This window comes from Humulus lupulus, chromosome 6 (genome assembly GCF_963169125.1).
Source record: "Humulus lupulus chromosome 6, drHumLupu1.1, whole genome shotgun sequence".
Classification (NCBI taxonomy): Eukaryota; Viridiplantae; Streptophyta; class Magnoliopsida; order Rosales; family Cannabaceae; genus Humulus; species Humulus lupulus.
The window spans coordinates 106676515-106694230 of NC_084798.1; the positions used below are offsets into that span (position 1 = coordinate 106676515).

Genomic DNA, 17716 nt, shown 5'->3' on the forward strand with positions numbered 1-17716 from the left:
TTGCTGATTTTTGTAAATAATTGGGTAAAAGTTTGATAAAAAAAAAAATGATTTGCATGCATAAGTAATGTCCTTGATGTTATGTTAATTTTATGAAATTAAAAAGGGTATTTTAAGTCCCATTAAAATGATATTTTACTTAAATAAATACCTACATAATTTTTATTGTATTTTTAGAAAAATATGAGGTTTTAAATTGAATATGGTGATTTTTATAGGTAAAAATAGTTGCTGAAATTTTTGTGAGAAAATGTGAAGTGTGTTCCACTAAAATAAATTTGATGAGTTTTTGGAACAAATTATTATCCTAAGTTATGGTAATATTGAAAAATGATATTTTAAAATGGTATGAATGCATATTTTGATAAGTTATGATTTTCCTTTATTTTGATAGAGAAAAATATTTGGATTCTATTTATTGTGATTTTTAAAGAAATTAAATAGTGGCTGAAAGTTTGGTTTAAAAAGTTTAAAAATGATTATTTAATTGTTACATATGGATTTATGTTACATAAAACTAAGTCTTATATAAATTAAATAAAAATATATTTTTCCCACACTTAAAAATATATTTTTCTCACATCATTTATGTAACACAATTAACCAATGTTAAAATTTGCTTTTCTAAAGAAACATATTAAAAATAGATATTTTAATTAATTCCAAGTTTTTGTTACTTCTTTGTAATTTGAGAATAATAAAGGAAATTGTCACTTTTTTTTAAAACTAAATCAAATTATTTTATAAAATAAAATAATGTTTTGAGAAATTTATCAACTTAGAAATTTTAAGAAAAATAAAGCATGTTATATGTCTATTGATTTTTAACAATAAAAGTAAGAAATGTAGAATTATCGTTTTTAAAATGTCTCTATTACGTAATGTTCTCACGTATGCATGTTACATGCAAATCCACTTTTACGTCCAAAATTATGTTTACTATTCAACTATGTGGTTTTTATAAAAAGATCATGCATGTAAAATAGTAAAATGAGCATTATTCTTTTATAGCTTTATGTGCAGTTAAGAATAATTGCGTGTTATGTGTAACTGTTATTATGTGTGCATGGCCCATGCACACATGAGTTGTATGGAAGGGCAAATAGTAATTTTATGAACCTAAGAAATGTTGTTTTGATTATGATATAGGCTCGTTGAAAGATTGTGAAAATTTCTTAGCTTGGACCTGAGGTAAGGAAGTTAGATAGATTCTATGATTTTATGCTATGAATGGTAAGACTGTTGTATGAATTAATTGTTATGAAATATGAATGCCATAATGTGATGATATGTTGAATATGATATGTGTATGGATGTTAGATACATCAAACAAGTTACGATGTTAGATACATCAAACAAGTTACGATGTTAGATACATCAAACAAATTACGATGTTAGATACATCGAACGAGTTACTATAGCTAAAGACGTAACTCCTAGGGTGGACGCGCAAGGGTTATTCAAGGACCAGAGACTCTTGTTTACCTCATAGGGTGACATGGACAACTAGCGAGCCATGCTCATCATGTATGCTGTATGAATATGATTAGGGTGACATGGACAACTAGCGGGCTATGCTCATCATGTATGCTGTATGATTGTGATATGATGATATGTTACGATTACGTTATGATATGCAATGATGGTATGTTACGATTATGTTATGATATGCCATGATGTTTTAGATGAACGTTAGTGTTTGTATTGTTGTATTCTTACTTGCTTATTGTTTGTACTTCCTTACTGGGCTTTTAGCTCACCCCCCTTACTTTCCTTCCAGGTAGTAAATAGAATTTCTTATGGCACGTGTGGTGACGTGAGGAGTTCTATCATCGTGGGGTGTATGGCGTGGGGTAATCCTATGGACGGAAAAACGATCATCTTAGAACGCCATTTAAATTATGTTTTGTTTTAAGAGACTTTCCTAATTATCAGTGGGACTCAGTTATTTAAATTTTTGTTTCTTTTGAACTTTGCATAAAAATTTATGTTTTCTTTTAAAACTAATGGCGCCAACTTGCATGGTTTTAAGCAAGTCCCCACTGAGACTTTGATAATGAGTGGTGTTCTTTTATAAACTATGTTATTCGAATGTTTTATAAGTATTAGTTTAGGGCGTTCTTTACATTATCTAACCAGAATTTTTTTTTTAAATTAAAACATATATTATTAGTTTTGCTTTGTTAAATTTCCTTTTTAAACAGATCTTTTTTTTTCCTTTAAGAATGTTGTAGTTGTTGCCTAAAGTTTTGTTTAATTTAATCTACCTAATTATGAGAAGTGTCTGTTATAGTTATGAGTAATTTATAATTCTCTAGATTGTAATTCAGTGTTTGCAATTTGTCAAACAAATTTTTGTACAAACTGGAAATATATTTAATAATTTAATATTACTTTTTGCAATCTTTTGTTTCTTATTGCCCAATGGCTTCCCTTCTAAATCTTTCCATAACAACTACCCTACCCAAATCCATCCAATAACCCTCATCCCATCCCTTTCCTTTCCTTTCTTCCACTTCTTCCTCCCGCCTAGCACACTCTAAATAAGTGTATTTCTGGGTTTATGTTGACTCTCCTAAAATATAAGTTTTGAATTATACAAAGAAGTTGTTATTAAGATCATATTCTTTATTTTGTACCATCTGATTAATTAGATCTTGCTTGTTATAGTGTTTAGATGAGGTTCAGTCATATATCCTCGTTGAAAGATCTTTGGAGAAGTACAATGTTGTTCTTGACTCTATAGTTCAAGACTTTCCTCACGTGGTTAGTTGCTTATTGTTATTATTATTATTATTATTATTATCTTTTTCTTTCCATGTTATCAAATTCATTTTCAAATTCTATCTAGAGGAATGGGGTTTCAACACTTATCTTCAAAGGAAGCTTTTCCCTGTGAATGTTAGATTTTCCTCCATGCTCTTGAAATTGTATTACTTTTCTGTCTATTTTGTTTTAGGTATTGCTTCAATACTACATTGAACGACAGTGCCTGCTGAAATGTACGAGGAGGATTCTCATGCATGCTTGTAAGTTTATAATGAATGATGAGTGATTTACTTATTTAGTTCTCAGTTGCTATCCCTTAGAGACTTATTTTCCTTTATTGGGCGTCCTCAACTAGTGCTAGATATCTACAGCTGAACTTTAAATCCTACTTTCTAAAACTCATTATTTTTCTTTTTATACTGCTACTATTGATGCAGTATCTCTAGGAAATGGCTATCAGAGAGATGTCGATATATGGAAGGAGGCACTAAACCTCATTTCTGATGGTTTAGAAGGAAAGTTATTGTCTGTTCTCCAAGAGATTCTTTCTTCTAGTCACCCTGACCAAATGGTATATTTACTAATTACTATGAAAAGATGTATTTCCTACATTCCTTATATTGTTTTGCAATATGATGATTAAAATGATACATAATGAAGCCTTGTAACATAAGCTTTAGGTGTTACTTTTTCAAACTTATATCTGTGTTTTGTGGATGCACTTTATTGATATTAGATGTACTTTAGTTATTGATAAATTCCTTCAAATTAAAAACAGAACATAATAGCATTTTTGTGTTGATTATTCTAATGCACATGTTTGTGTGAAAAGCGACGTTTTGAAGATACTCTACAAATGATGACGTATAAAAGCCTATTAATTGTTCTAGTAGTGCAATATAACTATGTTGATCTGCTTGAAACTGTAGTTCTTGAATTTTAATTAAAAGGGGAACAAAAAGAAGCTCACATGTCTAATTTTGAAAGAGAAGTGTACAATTTTTTTTTTTAAAAACTGAGACAATATATACTGTTCCCCAGAAAACAATTGATCATGTAGTTTTTGTCCATTAGAGAAGAGAAAGTTTGGAGGTTGATTTGATTACTGGGGAAGGTATTGACCTGCAATTTTCTTGATGTTTTGTTTTCCAAGACACTGTTAAATAGAACAATAGGTTTTTTCTTTGCAAATTGAAATTTCTTCCCCAATTCTCTCAAAAATAGAAATTTGAGAAGCATCTGAGACTACTCTGTATACAAAATTGAAAGTTTTCTTCATATATATATATTGATTTTGACTATTAAATGTATTACTTGTTATTGATGGGGATCTTTAGCATTGTATTTGTTAGTTTTAAGTTGACTAAATTTTATTCTCTGTTAGTTGATTAGTTGTAATTTTCTTGTTCTTGGCTATTGATATTGTGTGAGTGATTTTAGCTTAATTTATTTGTATTTTATCTTACAAACTTTTTCGGTGGTGTTGCTGTGATACAAGTAAACACTAGAGACATATTAAAGATGGTTCTCACCAGAGCTTACACACTTGGGTAATGAAAGAAAGTCTCATTTTTTCCTTATGATTATACAATGAAAAAGTTGCCATGCTCCTTTTGACGGTTTATGTATTTGGCATAAGTAAAATAATAATAGTTAGTAGTAGTTTATTTTTGGAAATTGGTGAGATGTTTTTATTAAAAATCGATTAAGTCATGGAGCTTTATTGGGTCAAAACATGATAGGTCTGTTTCCTATTCTATTACTAAGAATGGTAAAGTTGATATTGATTGATAGTAAGATTTTCTTCTGTGCTTTTTTGTCTCATATGCATTCTGATTTGGTTGGTTAATTGGTTATGGTCATTCTTATTCACTTTCAGGGATCAAAGAATCAGAAAGAAAAAAACATATAAAACTCTGCAGCAACAATTTACTGCAGTAATCTTGTTATTCACTTTAAAGTTAAGACTTCCGGCAACAACACCTCTGGCACTCTACAGATTCCCTAGGTATGGAGCTATGCCTTCTCTCATATTCATATCTCACACATAAGTTTATTAGCAGTGGCAATAGGAGTAACTAATTGTTGTTTTTGCCAGAGCATCAAGTGTCTTCCTCCTCTCTTCTAATTCTTTGACTTCTTTTAATTCTACAGTAACTCATATGCTCCCTATCATATAATATATATATATAATGCTATAGTTAGCTATGCAATTTCATATATATAATGGTCATTTTCGTATTTTAAAGAAACAGAAGTTGTTTCTGGCACAGCTGTAATGACCCAAATTCGCTAATAAGGCTTAAGGGTCTTGATTAGTGTGCCTGGAGGTCATAATGAGATTTTGTGTGTGACTTTAATGAGTTAAATGCATGATTATGATTTAATGCATGTTATATGACTATTTGACTATTTGAGATGCATGACTATGTGTATTAGTATGCATGTAGACCTGATTGTCTTAGAAAGAGCATAATTGTAATTTGGCCATTTTGGGCATGACTGTGTTGATATCTGTGATCTGTGACTCGAGACGATCCTAGAATGAGCAGGTTAGCGAAAAAGTCAAAGCGGGAATTTATACCCGGCTTGGGTCAAGCCTGGGGAGTTTAAATGGGAATTTGGAAAATATATTGAGGTTAATCTTGATGATGAGGAATGTATATTTCGTGATTAATCGGGTATTGGGTAGTAAGCGGGAAATTATTAGAGACACTCAAGGAATTAGTGGGAATTGGGTAAAATGACTAAAATGGCCCTACATAGACAAAAAGGTTTAGAATTAATAGGAAGGGAATTTTGGTCTTTAGGCTTTTTAGAGATAAGTTAAATGAAGCTTTATACTTAGTGGATTTGGTAGAAAAGAGTTATAAGGCTGTAGAAAAGAAAGAAAAAGGAAGAAAAAGAAAAGAGAGAAAAACAGTGGGGTTTGTCTCAAAAGGTACGGTTTGTGGTTCTCCCACCATTTCCCTTCATTTTTCTTGGAGTTAAGCTCAGTGGTGAGCTAGGATAGGCTGAGATCAAGGATCCTAAGCTAGACTTGAAGATTGGCAAGGGATTAGCAAGAACACATCAAACATTGAGGTAAGTTTTTAGAAGTTTCAGTTTTAGGGTTTGACTGGTTTGAGCTGTGTAACTAAGCTGAATTGATGGGGATTTTAGGGGAATTCAGGCCAAGGTTGAGAAGGAGCAAGCTAAGGAGGTCTAGGGTTTAACTCAAGGTCGAATTTCCATCCACGGTATGATTTCTAACTCTTTAACTTTGATGTTTGACTGAATTTCTGGGTTTAGGGTTCATTATGGTAGATCTTGAGTTTTGGGTTGCTTGAGCTTGGGTTATGAGTTCTTGGGATGCTTGGGATGAGTGTGAGGTGTTGATAAGTTTGTTTTTGGGTTTGAGAAAGATTTGGACAAGTTTGGGGTTGAAATGGTTGAAAGAAATCGCAGAAAATGATTTTGGGTGTTGCCAGTTTGTAACTAGCGCTACAGCGCTAGTATTTGGGCGCTGTAGCGCTAGGCCCTATTTCTGGGGATGTGTGGTTCTGCTTGTAGCGCTATAGCGCCCTCTTTAGAGCGCTGTAGCACTGCACTGTTCACAGAAAGGGGTTTTTGGGCTATTTTTGAGGGATTTTGACCTAGGGTTCGGGGCTCGATTCCACCACCTTATTTTGTGGATCTAGGACATCCCAGGGGCTCGGGATTGGTCCCGAGGCTAGGTTTTGGACTTGAGGTTTGGTAATGACTTTGACTTATGGATTTTGTTTAGGTGAGAGCTAGGGCTCGAGTGGGATCGTGCTCGAGGAGTCAGGTGATCAAAGCTACCGAATTGAAAGGTAAGAAAACCGTAGTACCCGAGAACATGGCATGGGCCCACAATGTTATTGCAGGGCATGGCCCTAGATTGTATTATGTGCGAATGTATAACCTTAAATGAATTATTATATGCTTGAATGATTATTTCGAAATGTACTATATGTGTGATTATAATGAAATGAACGGCTAAGGCCGAGAGCGGCGAAGGCTGAGAACGGCCTTGGGGCCGGAAGTAACGCTTAGCACATGGAGTGCTTGTAGCCAGGGTGGGACCCAATGGATACATGAGTTATCCTTACGGTAAGGATCGAGACCCCAGGCTTTGGTAAGGCCTCTGGGGCAGCATGGCCGTGTTTATTCAGTCTGATGGTTTTCCTATTTATTAGTGGATTATATGTCAGCTATATTTTATGCATATGTTATATACTGTATGAGTTTTCTTGCTGGGCTTCGGCTCACGGGTGCTCTGTGTGGCAGGTAAAAGCAAAGAGTCAGTCAACCGGCCATGAGCATGGAGAGCGTGGGGGCAGCGCGTACATGTTCGGCCTGCCCGACTGCTTTGGTTGGGGGCATTTTGTATATGGCTGTATTAACTTATTCTTTTGATAGTTAACCAGGTGTAAATCTATTTTTGAGTTGTAAATATTTTATAAACCTTATTTTGGGATCCCAAATGTTTAACACTTAATGTTTTCAATGAAACTAAGCATTTTCAAAGACTACAGCCTTAACTTCTGATCAAGTCACACTTTTGGTTTTAGAAACCTCGTAGAGTCAGTTAGTTGCACAATTTCCGTTTTAAACTCACTTAGTAACGACTCTGAGGTAGTAGGGCGTTATAACAGCTGAGCCTGAGAGCGATGATCATAGAGGAGAAAGATCCTATCTTCATATATTAAGTACTAGTTTAAGCTTTATGAGGTATTGGAATCATCTGAAAAGTTGATTCCTTAAGGAGAAAACATAAAAAAATTAGGGTCGATAGAAGATTCTGATCCTGCAATTTCTCTTCTTCATGTTATTGGCTTTTAATATTTATCATAATAGGCAACAGCTTCCTAAGGAACCCTTAAAATAAATCAACACATGATTACATCAATACAGTGAAAGAAATTTAAGAGATGTGAAAGTAGGGAACTGTTTTTCTCCAGTTTCTGCTTTGTTTTCTTTTGGAGTTGTATATGCATTAAAGGTTGTATGGCATATGATGAAGTTCGTGATGGTGCTTTTGAACTTCTTAATTAACATTCATCAGAAGCTTATGGTTGCTTTGCTAATGAATATACTGTGACAGTAACAATAGAACTATTGACTTTAGCTATGTTACTTAGAATTGTATAAATCTTTTGATCTTAGCTTTATTGGTAGATTTGACAATGGTGAAAAGAACTCAACTTTACCAAACTAGCAAATGCTAATCTATTCTGTGCGACTTCAGTTAATTGTTTCTTTTGCCCACTTGTCATAACCTGATGAAACCAAAAAAGAAAAAACTGCTAGTATTTCCTTTATATCTTATGTGGAGACTTGGAAATTATGGTTTTTGACACTCTTAAGTAAAAGACTCATTTCCGAGTAGTTTCGAAGTAGAATAGTTTTTGTTTGCTTTGGTGTAGTTGTGAATTCATTATTTTGTATGTGGTGTCCTTTCTTGGATATAATTTCCATAGCATTTTTCTTGAAGTAATTTGTGATGCTAGATAAAAACCATAAAATATTTCTTTGTTTATTTTACAGATGTGACAAGCGAAGTAGAAAAGGATACTTAAGACATCTGAAAGTAGTAACTTTATTTATTTCTTTGTGTTGAAAGTAGTAACTTTTAACTATGTTGAATATTTAAGACTCTTTGAATACTTAAAGAACATTTTGTTGTTGATGACAGTGTTGAATGTTTTAAACTAATTTGTGGATTGTTAATACAATGTTGAATGTTCTTACTTTTTGTTATTTGAAAATCAAGTTCATTTGATGATACTAATATATATTAGAAAGCTAATTTTAATTATATAAAAAAAATTAAAATATAATAGAATAAATTAATGTTATATAAATAAAATATATAATGAGAATTTAAACATATCTAAATATAACAATAATACAAAAATTGTGTTATAATATCTATTGCAATAACACTTTTTATGCAAAGAATTGTGTTATGCAAACTACATTATATAACACAAATAATGTGTTATACTAAAGTGTAGTATAACACAAAAACTGTGTTATACTAAAGTATAGTATAACACAAAAAATGTGTTATACTAAAGTGTAGTATAACACAAAAAAAGTGTTATACTAAAGTGTAGTATAACACAAATTTATAAGTATTGAAATGTGTTATATAATCGACTATAAATAACATAATTAAACACTGATCTATATATTAAAATAACACAGAAAGTGTGTTATTGTTGACAGTATAATAACACATCTGTATAACACTAATAAAGTGTTATGTAAAGTACCCTGACCTACGATAACATAGTCGGTCTTAACACATCAAAAAGTGTTATGGTATGTTTTGATAACACATTTTCGGTGTTATTAAAAGCATTTTTTCTTGTAGTGATGTTTTGTTAAATGATAATTCAGACCCTGTGTTTTACAACATGGATCAAAATAGTACCTCATACCCAATTTTGGTAAAACAAAATTCTAATATAATCTTTTATTCTCAGCTCCTCGATTACTTTCTTTGCTTCTCTGAACCCATTTCATCTCTAACGACTCGAGAATTGTCCTTATAATTGAAAATATTTTAACCAAAATCGGGTCTAGGGTACTATTTTGATCCATTTTATAAAACACAGGGTCCAAATTGTCATTTAACAAAACATAGGGATCGATCGCGTATTACGGAAAAACATAGGGGCCAAAAAGATATTTTCCCATATTAATTTTGTTAATTAGTTTTTATTTTTAAGTTATATTGATTTTTTTTCGTTTTTTATGGGTGGTTAGCATAATATTTTCCAACTAGTGTATATGTTTTTTGTCGTATGATATGGCTTTAATACCCAAAAGAAATTATAAATAAAGTTACTTTAAAAAATGGTGGGACCCACTTTATTCAAACCTCTTTTAACCATTCTTTTCTTTCCCTCCCATCTGCTTGATAGTCTTCTCTCTCCTCTTTTTCTTTTCTTCTTTCCTTTCACTCTCATAAATGCAGCAATGGACAACAAACTTACGACAACCACTACCGCCACGTGCCATCCCTTTTGGAATCATCTTGCTCTAGCAACCTCAACCGCCAAGGGGCCTGGAAAAGCAAATCAAAGGTTTGCCATTCAAACTTTGAACACATTTTTTGGCCAACTCTTATCATCTATAGACGAGTGGTTAGTACCGTTGGAACCAAAGTGGAGAGAGGAACAAAACCCACTAAGTCATTCCAGCCAACTCGATATTTTTATCCGGCGAGATTTTGGGTATCTCTGCCCCTTTGGGAGTATTTTCCAGTGACATCGGTGGTTGTTCGGAATAATGGGCTGTATAAATGTGATCTACCAGTGGAGGGAATCATTTTAATATATTCCAAGTCTACCTTTGTCGACGTTTTTGGTACATCGCACATTGCTACCACTAATCTTTATTATGTCCGATTTGGTAAGGCTTAAGAACATCAAACTTTAAAAATATATATTTCGTTGGACACAATTTTGAATAAGGAATGCAATGATGATAATCATATTCTCATGTGATGCACGTCGGAAAAGCGTGATATTATAATTGGATGAAATCATTCTAGGATAATCGTTATGCTTAGGAGCATCGCTTTGAACTCGAATAGACAATTCTAAGGAGGTATGGACTCAATTGAGTTATTGGACTTGTTTTATATGTGTTGAATTGCATTAGACATATTCCAATTATGTGATTTTATAAATGTTTGAAAAATTGATAACTTAATCAGCCTTCTTTTCTTGACTATTTTGACGGTACTTAGTGAAAAATATATATTTTATATACTTATTTATGAAAGTTATGATTTTTTGTTTTATTCATATGCAGCTGTTATGCTGCCCAATTTTCTAAAATAGGGGGAATATGTTGCTTTGTTATTCTATTTTCTTGCATTTGGTTATAATGATGAAAGTCATATTAATCATGATTTTTGCATATTGTTGTTTCACGACCTAGTCTTTGTGTCATAATAGGTAGGTGAGGTGTTCACTCATCTGTAGCTGTAAAGACCTAGGATCTGTACATGATGTGATCTGAGACACCCATTGCGGTAGTTATCAGGCATGACTACCCGATTTAGGATGTCAATTTTCTATGATGGGTATTAGGAATAAGGGATCTAGTGGATGGTGTGATGTGCACGTGTAGCTTGTCTCTTATGATAATTTGTGGTTTCCTTCAATTTTTTGTTTATACATGATGATATATGCTTTGTTTTCAAAGCAACCCTGGAGAGGTTTTATTAAACTATTGATCCTTTGATATTAGTTGTTTTCTTAATGGTTTTATAAGCTCACCCATATTTATCCCTTCCAGGTGACATTTAATTTTAGATTGATAGATACCAAGATAGATGGGGATACAATGTTTGAATTTTTTCTAGTTTAGTCCAATCTAGCTTTCTTTAAAGTTTAGGTTCAAGGCGAAGTCTATAACTTGTAAATTATTTGTGATTCTTTTAAGGTATATGAATTAGAATTTAGTTGCGTTATTTAGTTTTGAGGAATTACAGATGCTTATTATATTTCTGATAATTTCTAACTTATTAAATTTAACTATTTGGTGGTCGCATAACTGTGAGAATATTACTTTTAAACGTACATATGATGAGAGTGATTAAACTTTGATTACTATTATTTTCTATAAAATTATAGGATTTATTCCATTATTTTATTACTTCTAACTATTGTAGTCTATAGTATACAGTAAATGATCACTTATAAGCAATATTTTTCATCAATGGTCAAAATTTGACTATTGACCACCCAACTTATGGATATTACACATCTGCCACTGCCTAGGGCTTGGGTCGTGATAAAAAAATGGTATCGGAGCACTGGTTTTAAATAACTCAGAGTGTGTCACCAAATATGTAACGCCCTACGTTTAGGCAACCCGGTAAACCCTAGTTCGGGTATTTTAATTCCATGTATTATGTAGTATGTTAGAGGAACATTTTATGCAACAAGAAGCTGTGATGTTTGAATGCTAGCCATGTTGTGGTAAGTGCAGTTTAAGAAACCAAGACCTTTGGTCGTGGACTGGGTCAAAAACCCTAATCGGGTAAAAATCTCGGATTTAGTAAATATGAAATACTATGGCAAAAAAATATTAATTTTTGTTTCGCACTGGGACTTTATAGTCGAGCCAATAAATTTAAGAAAAGTTGATTGAGGATTTAATTCAAATCTACCAGGTTGAATGAGGATTTTATTTTTGCTTGGAGATATTTAAAAGCTATAGGGTAAAAATTTGGTTAAATTTGGAGAGTGAAATTTCCAAAGGGCCCTTGAGTGCATTAGAAGTGAGTTAAAAGGGGCAAGGGCATTTTAGTCATTTCCAAAGGAGGAGAGAGGGTGTGATGGGCAGCTAGGCTATGCCATAGTGTATTCAAGTTTCTTTGAAACCTATCCTAGGAAGAGTAAGAGGCTACCTGACCCATTGGCTAACCCTCCAATCATTCCTCTTACACATCCAATCATTATTTCTTTTAATTTCTTTTTTTCCTCAATAAAACAAAAAACTAGCTTTCTCCTATTCTCCCCAAAACTGAAGCTCTCCCTCTTCCATCTCCATTTTTTGCTATTTTTCTCTCCAAGGAGCAAGAGCTCTCACTCCCCATTGAAGGAAGGAAGAAAACTCAAGAGCACACTAGGCAAGTGTAAGTTTCAAACCTAGTACATTCTTTCCTTCTCTTTTTCTTTCAAACCTGAAATCCTAAGGGGTTTTACTATGCATGCTTGTGATTCTAATAGCCATGCATGACATGGATCATATATTATAGGGTTCAAGAGTGGTGGTTCTAGGAGGATCTCAAAGATTTGAAGCTTGTTGATGTTTTAGTGAGAACAATGTTAAAATATTTAGAGTTTGGGCAATTTTCCACTCATCTCCACCTTCTACCCTAGCATTATTTTTTTAAAATCTGCATGTGGAACCTTTGGGCTCGGTTTGAGTGTATAGAACACAAGGAGGAAGTTTGAAAGGCAAAGGGAACCTTATCTCCAAGCTAGAACCATCAAAGGTAGATTTTTGGTTGATTTTGAGTTGTTTTTTGTTATTGATGTTAGATCTGGTTGTATCGATTATTTTGTTGGTTTTCGAAGTTTATTTTATGCTTGAGTGTTAGATTGGTTGATTTGTTGATTCTCATGAATGCATTTTGCAAGGGTTTTACTAGTTGTGTTTATTTTTGCTAGAATTTGTAGAAATGCATGTTGCCAAGTTTTCGTGGTCTAACTTCCAAAGGGTCAGATCGTATCCTACTACCTCTATTTGTGAAAATAATTTGTATGTTTGCATAGCTCTAGATGAGTACTTGAGTTTAGGCTTTTGAAAATCGAAAAAATGTGTTTTCAAACTGAAGTTATGAGCTTTTTGGCATCTTGATGAAATCTGGAAATTTTTTGGGTAGCATGCACTGCCAAGATTGTTTTGAATATTGAACACATTTTACTGAGCCAAATGGTTAAAGTGTAATGGTTTTTAAAAATTTGCCCTAATAATCTAAAAATGAAATTTATGGGCAACAAACACTTCCTAGATTGTATTACATTTTTTAATGGGTTCCCCTATCCTAAAAATTATGAAATTTTGAGAGAAACTAAATTAGATATGATTAAAGATCCTGGTAAAATATTAGAAAAAGTTGGGCTATAATGTAAGAGAAATAATTTTTCTAAGAACCCTAAAAAATCTGAGAAAAACTCTTGGGCAACAGGCACTATCCAGATTTCTTTAAATGGTTTATGGGTTTCGCCTTCCCAAATTTTTTTAAACTTAGTGAGAAATTTTTTAAGATAAGTATTAAGACCCTAGTAAAATTTTAGATTAAAATATGTCACGGTTTAAGAGTATTAATTTTTCTAGGTTACCTAAAAATAGAGAAAAATAGTAATTTCAAACCTTAACAAAAAAAATGAGTTTTGGGAGGTTAGTTCTCTTAACCTAGATTGAATTTTTGACATGAGCTTTCGCCTAGTTCTCATCTTTAGGACACATATTACTTGAACGAGATTTTAAAGGGTTGTGGTTAGAGAACCTAGCATTGAATATAAGATTTAAAGCGAAATTTTTATCACGTTAAAATTAATAGTAAAAAATATAGGTTCAGAATTGGACATGAAGTTGTTTTCAAATATAGCTAAAGTTTTGGATATCTAACAAATCCCAAATTAGTTTAAGGTTATTGAGAATTCAGTTTTAAAATTTTTTAAACTCAGAGTTCAATTGCCCTTTCTTTTATAAAATGACGTAATAGAGATCCTAGGTTATGGATTTAAAGATGGTAAAAATGGGAGTTAGGTTTTATAAAATCGTAAATCGAAAATTATTATTCTTAACAGATAATAAATTGAAAAAGGTTGAAATGCGGTATTTTTGGCAAAAAAAAGGGAAACGGTAACTTCGTACTTGAGTAGAAAGTGGGTGGTTTTCTAAGATTAAGAGTCATTTAAAACTTTTTTTATAAGTAACCAAAATATGCCTAATACGATTGAGAGAGTCTTCTAGAGATAGAATATTAAAATGCACAGCATGGAGAGCATGTTGCGGTAAGGGCGATTTTTCTCAGGAAACCGTAAATTTATTTAAAGCGGAATCTGGTCTTATAAGTGTATAAGACAAATGTCTGGATAGAGTCTCTAAGAGAACTTTATTGAATGTAGCTATCGTGGAATATTAACTATAAGAATATGCCATAGTTTAATCTGACTCATTGTGTGGTTTCACTATAGTGTTATCTAAGCGTGAAGGCTCACTTCTAGATAGAAGATTTCCACAAGCAAACGCTATGGAATCCGGGTAAGACAACTTATGCTATGTTTGGCTACAACACGTTAATGACTAGTTTAGATAACTAAGTTATAAGCTAATAATTTGAACTAGTCTTAGAAGGTTTACTCAAGACTGTGGTCCTAGAGGGTTTGCATACTCATGACTAAGGTAAGCAGTCCGACTAGCTACCGTGAAAACTATGAACTCCGGCTAGCCATCGAGGAACTAAGTAAGAAACCGGTTCGCCATCGGTGACTATGTAACTAAGGTCGGTTGGCCACCTCAATATGTAAGAAGTACGGCTCAACATAAGAGTCCGGTTAAACTCCAAGACACATAAGTAAGTTGATTCTGATTCCGGCTAGCTACTGTGACCACTATGAACTCCGGCTAGCCACCGGGGAACTAAGTACGAATCTAGTTTGCCACCGATGAGTATGTAACTAAGTGTAACGTCTTGCGTTTCAAGTGCCTTGAAATGACTCCGCTCGGGATTGTTTTCCCCAAGTTAAGAATATTATTTTAAATAATATTATATTTTTTTTGGAATTTATTTCCATGAGTTATTGCTAGCCAAATTATGAATATTGTGTTTAAAAGTCAAGATAAGACTTTCAGTTTTGGACCGACACAAAAACTCTAATCGGGTAAAAATCTCGAAAAATAAAATGAAAAACTATGGCAAATATATTTTGGCATAAAATACATTCATAAAAATTAAATTTCAGAAAAAAAATAATAACCTAAGAGAAAATGGTAATTTTAGGACATTTTGGTATTAAATGCTTTATTTTACCGAATTGGGGAATTTTATTCCATGTATGTGTTAGGAAATACTTATACATGATCTTTATTTATTTTCACGTAGATCTAATATTAAACAAATTAATATGAGATAACCTAGAACATGTTTCTAAAATTAAATTCAAAGAGAAACAAAGACAAGAATACTTACAGTATACACAACGGAATGAAAGAGTCATTCCTTCAGTTTCTCTAACTCTTGTATCATCTCTGTCGCAGAGTATTATCATGAAATTGAACCGATCTTTTATTTTCTTCAGTCTTCCAATGTATCCTTAGAATCACCTAGACTAGTGTGGGAAATTCTCAACACATGAGATAGATATAGAGAAAAGAAGAGAAAATAACAAAGAGGCTTAGAAAAGGACTTGTGTTTAGAGAGAATCTAAAACTATCAGAATACCAGTGATTAAACTTGTGTTTTGACTTCTCTCTAAGCACTCATTTTATATACTCAACTAGGCCATTTAATTTAATTAAAAAAATCAATAAAATAATAGTCATTTAAAAGCCCTAGGTCAAAATTATCATGGGCTTCAGGCCCGTTGTTATCCCCAAAAAATGGAGATCGATGACGTGGAAATAGAGGTGACAAGTGGCAGTACATGGTCCATAAAAGACACATTAATAAGTCAATAAATACACTGACTCCTGAGAGTTGTGATAAAATTTTGACTGGCTTGAGAAGTGTCATGACCGGCCAGGCATGACCCTGTCCGACCAGTCACGACTTTGCTGCCCAGAAAAGTCATGCTAGACCAGAGTGCCATTTTAGAGGAGAGACATGGCATGCTAGACTAGAGTGCCATGTTAGACGAGAAGCAAGTGTATGTCCTACCAGCATGCACATGTCCGACCAGCAAGTGTATATCCTACCAGCTAAGTGCGTGACTATCCAGTAGAGGTGTGTTCGACCAGCTTGAAGGAGATATGGATCAACTAGATAGAGGAGGACTAAGTCAAGATTCCCAGAAACGGCTTCAACAAGAACCGATCTTGGCACACGCGGGAATCTCTCATTCTTCCCACAAATTTGGAGTTATGTTATATTTTGAATATTTTTGTAATGTAAATGTAATAAATATAATAAAATATCCCGATTCTAGGGGATATCAGATGTATGATCCTAAGCCTATAAATACATGGCTTATGAGATCAGAAAGGGGCTTCTTCTTCTTTTGAGACTTTTGGGAAATTTTGGGTCTGAGTTTTCTAGAGAGAGAAAGTGCTTGTATTTGAAATAATTCTTGTATTCTTGCAATCTGTACTGAAGAAACTCAGTTGGCTTAGTTCATCTGATCTTGAGTACAGATCTATAATCACAACTCTAAGTGGATTAGGCTATTACCAACATATTCGGGCTGAACCACTATAAAAATTGCGCGTGTTATTTATTTTCTTTTAAAACCCGTCTGTGTCATTTTATTTCTCTTGAAAGTTTCATCGTTTTTGATGTTCTCACGTTGTTGGCCAAAAACGCGGTCAACACCCGTGAAATTTCCATTAGATTATAAGCCCATTGGACTTAAAATCAATGCTTGTATTATTTTCTATTGATTTAATTAATTAAATAATTATTTAAATACTTCATCAAATTAATTATTTATAATTTGAACCTTGATTTAAACTTATTTATTAATTTAGATACCAATTTATCTTAAATAATAAATCTGCCATAATTTCTCTTTTCTTCTCTAAATTACATAACTCTGTGAAACTATCCAAAATTGACCTGGTCAACTTTGATAATTCTACTTGATAATTAAATCAATTAATTGAGACTATCTAGATGATTTTATCCAAGGTACAATGGGGACCGTGGGCCTGTGAAATAAAGCTCCAATAAGTTATCATGAATCTAACAAATAAATTTACTAACATATTAATTTCTCGTGACTCCACTATAGACTCGGAATTACACTCTTGAATTCATAGAACGCTTTATAACAAATATAGATACACTATTAGTTATCCAATGTTACAACCATAATTGTCACTCAATCCTCTATAGACGGTCAACAATGAGATATGACTAAAATACCGTTTTACCCCTCATTGTACTGTATCCTTAAAACACTTAGTTCCTTGTAAATGATATTTCAGTAAACTAATTTAATTACTAAAATGAGATCTCTATCATTTAACTCCTTGAACCAAACTAAAAGGAAACCATTGTTTCACTTCTTCATCAAAAGCTATAGATGTTCATATCTATGATTAACACTCCCACTCAATTATACTACTGAGTTCCCACGATGTAAGTATGGGCTAGTCCGTAGGGTAAGCTGGTAACGAACAAGTCAAAGAACTAAAATAATACAATCAGTTAGAATACTAACCACTCAGAATTGAGATTTAATTGACC

At 32.9% G+C, this 17716-nt stretch overlaps 1 long non-coding RNA gene across 1 annotated transcript; it reads left to right on the plus strand.

The window, feature by feature from the left end:
- Positions 1 to 2494: 2494 nt before the first annotated feature.
- On the plus strand, positions 2495 to 8522 carry LOC133784146 (uncharacterized). The gene is made up of 5 exons (XR_009871157.1): positions 2495 to 2766; positions 2960 to 3029; positions 3207 to 3340; positions 4649 to 4777; positions 8320 to 8522. It is a non-coding gene; the product is annotated as an uncharacterized LOC133784146 (long non-coding RNA).
- Positions 8523 to 17716: the final 9194 nt, after the last annotated feature.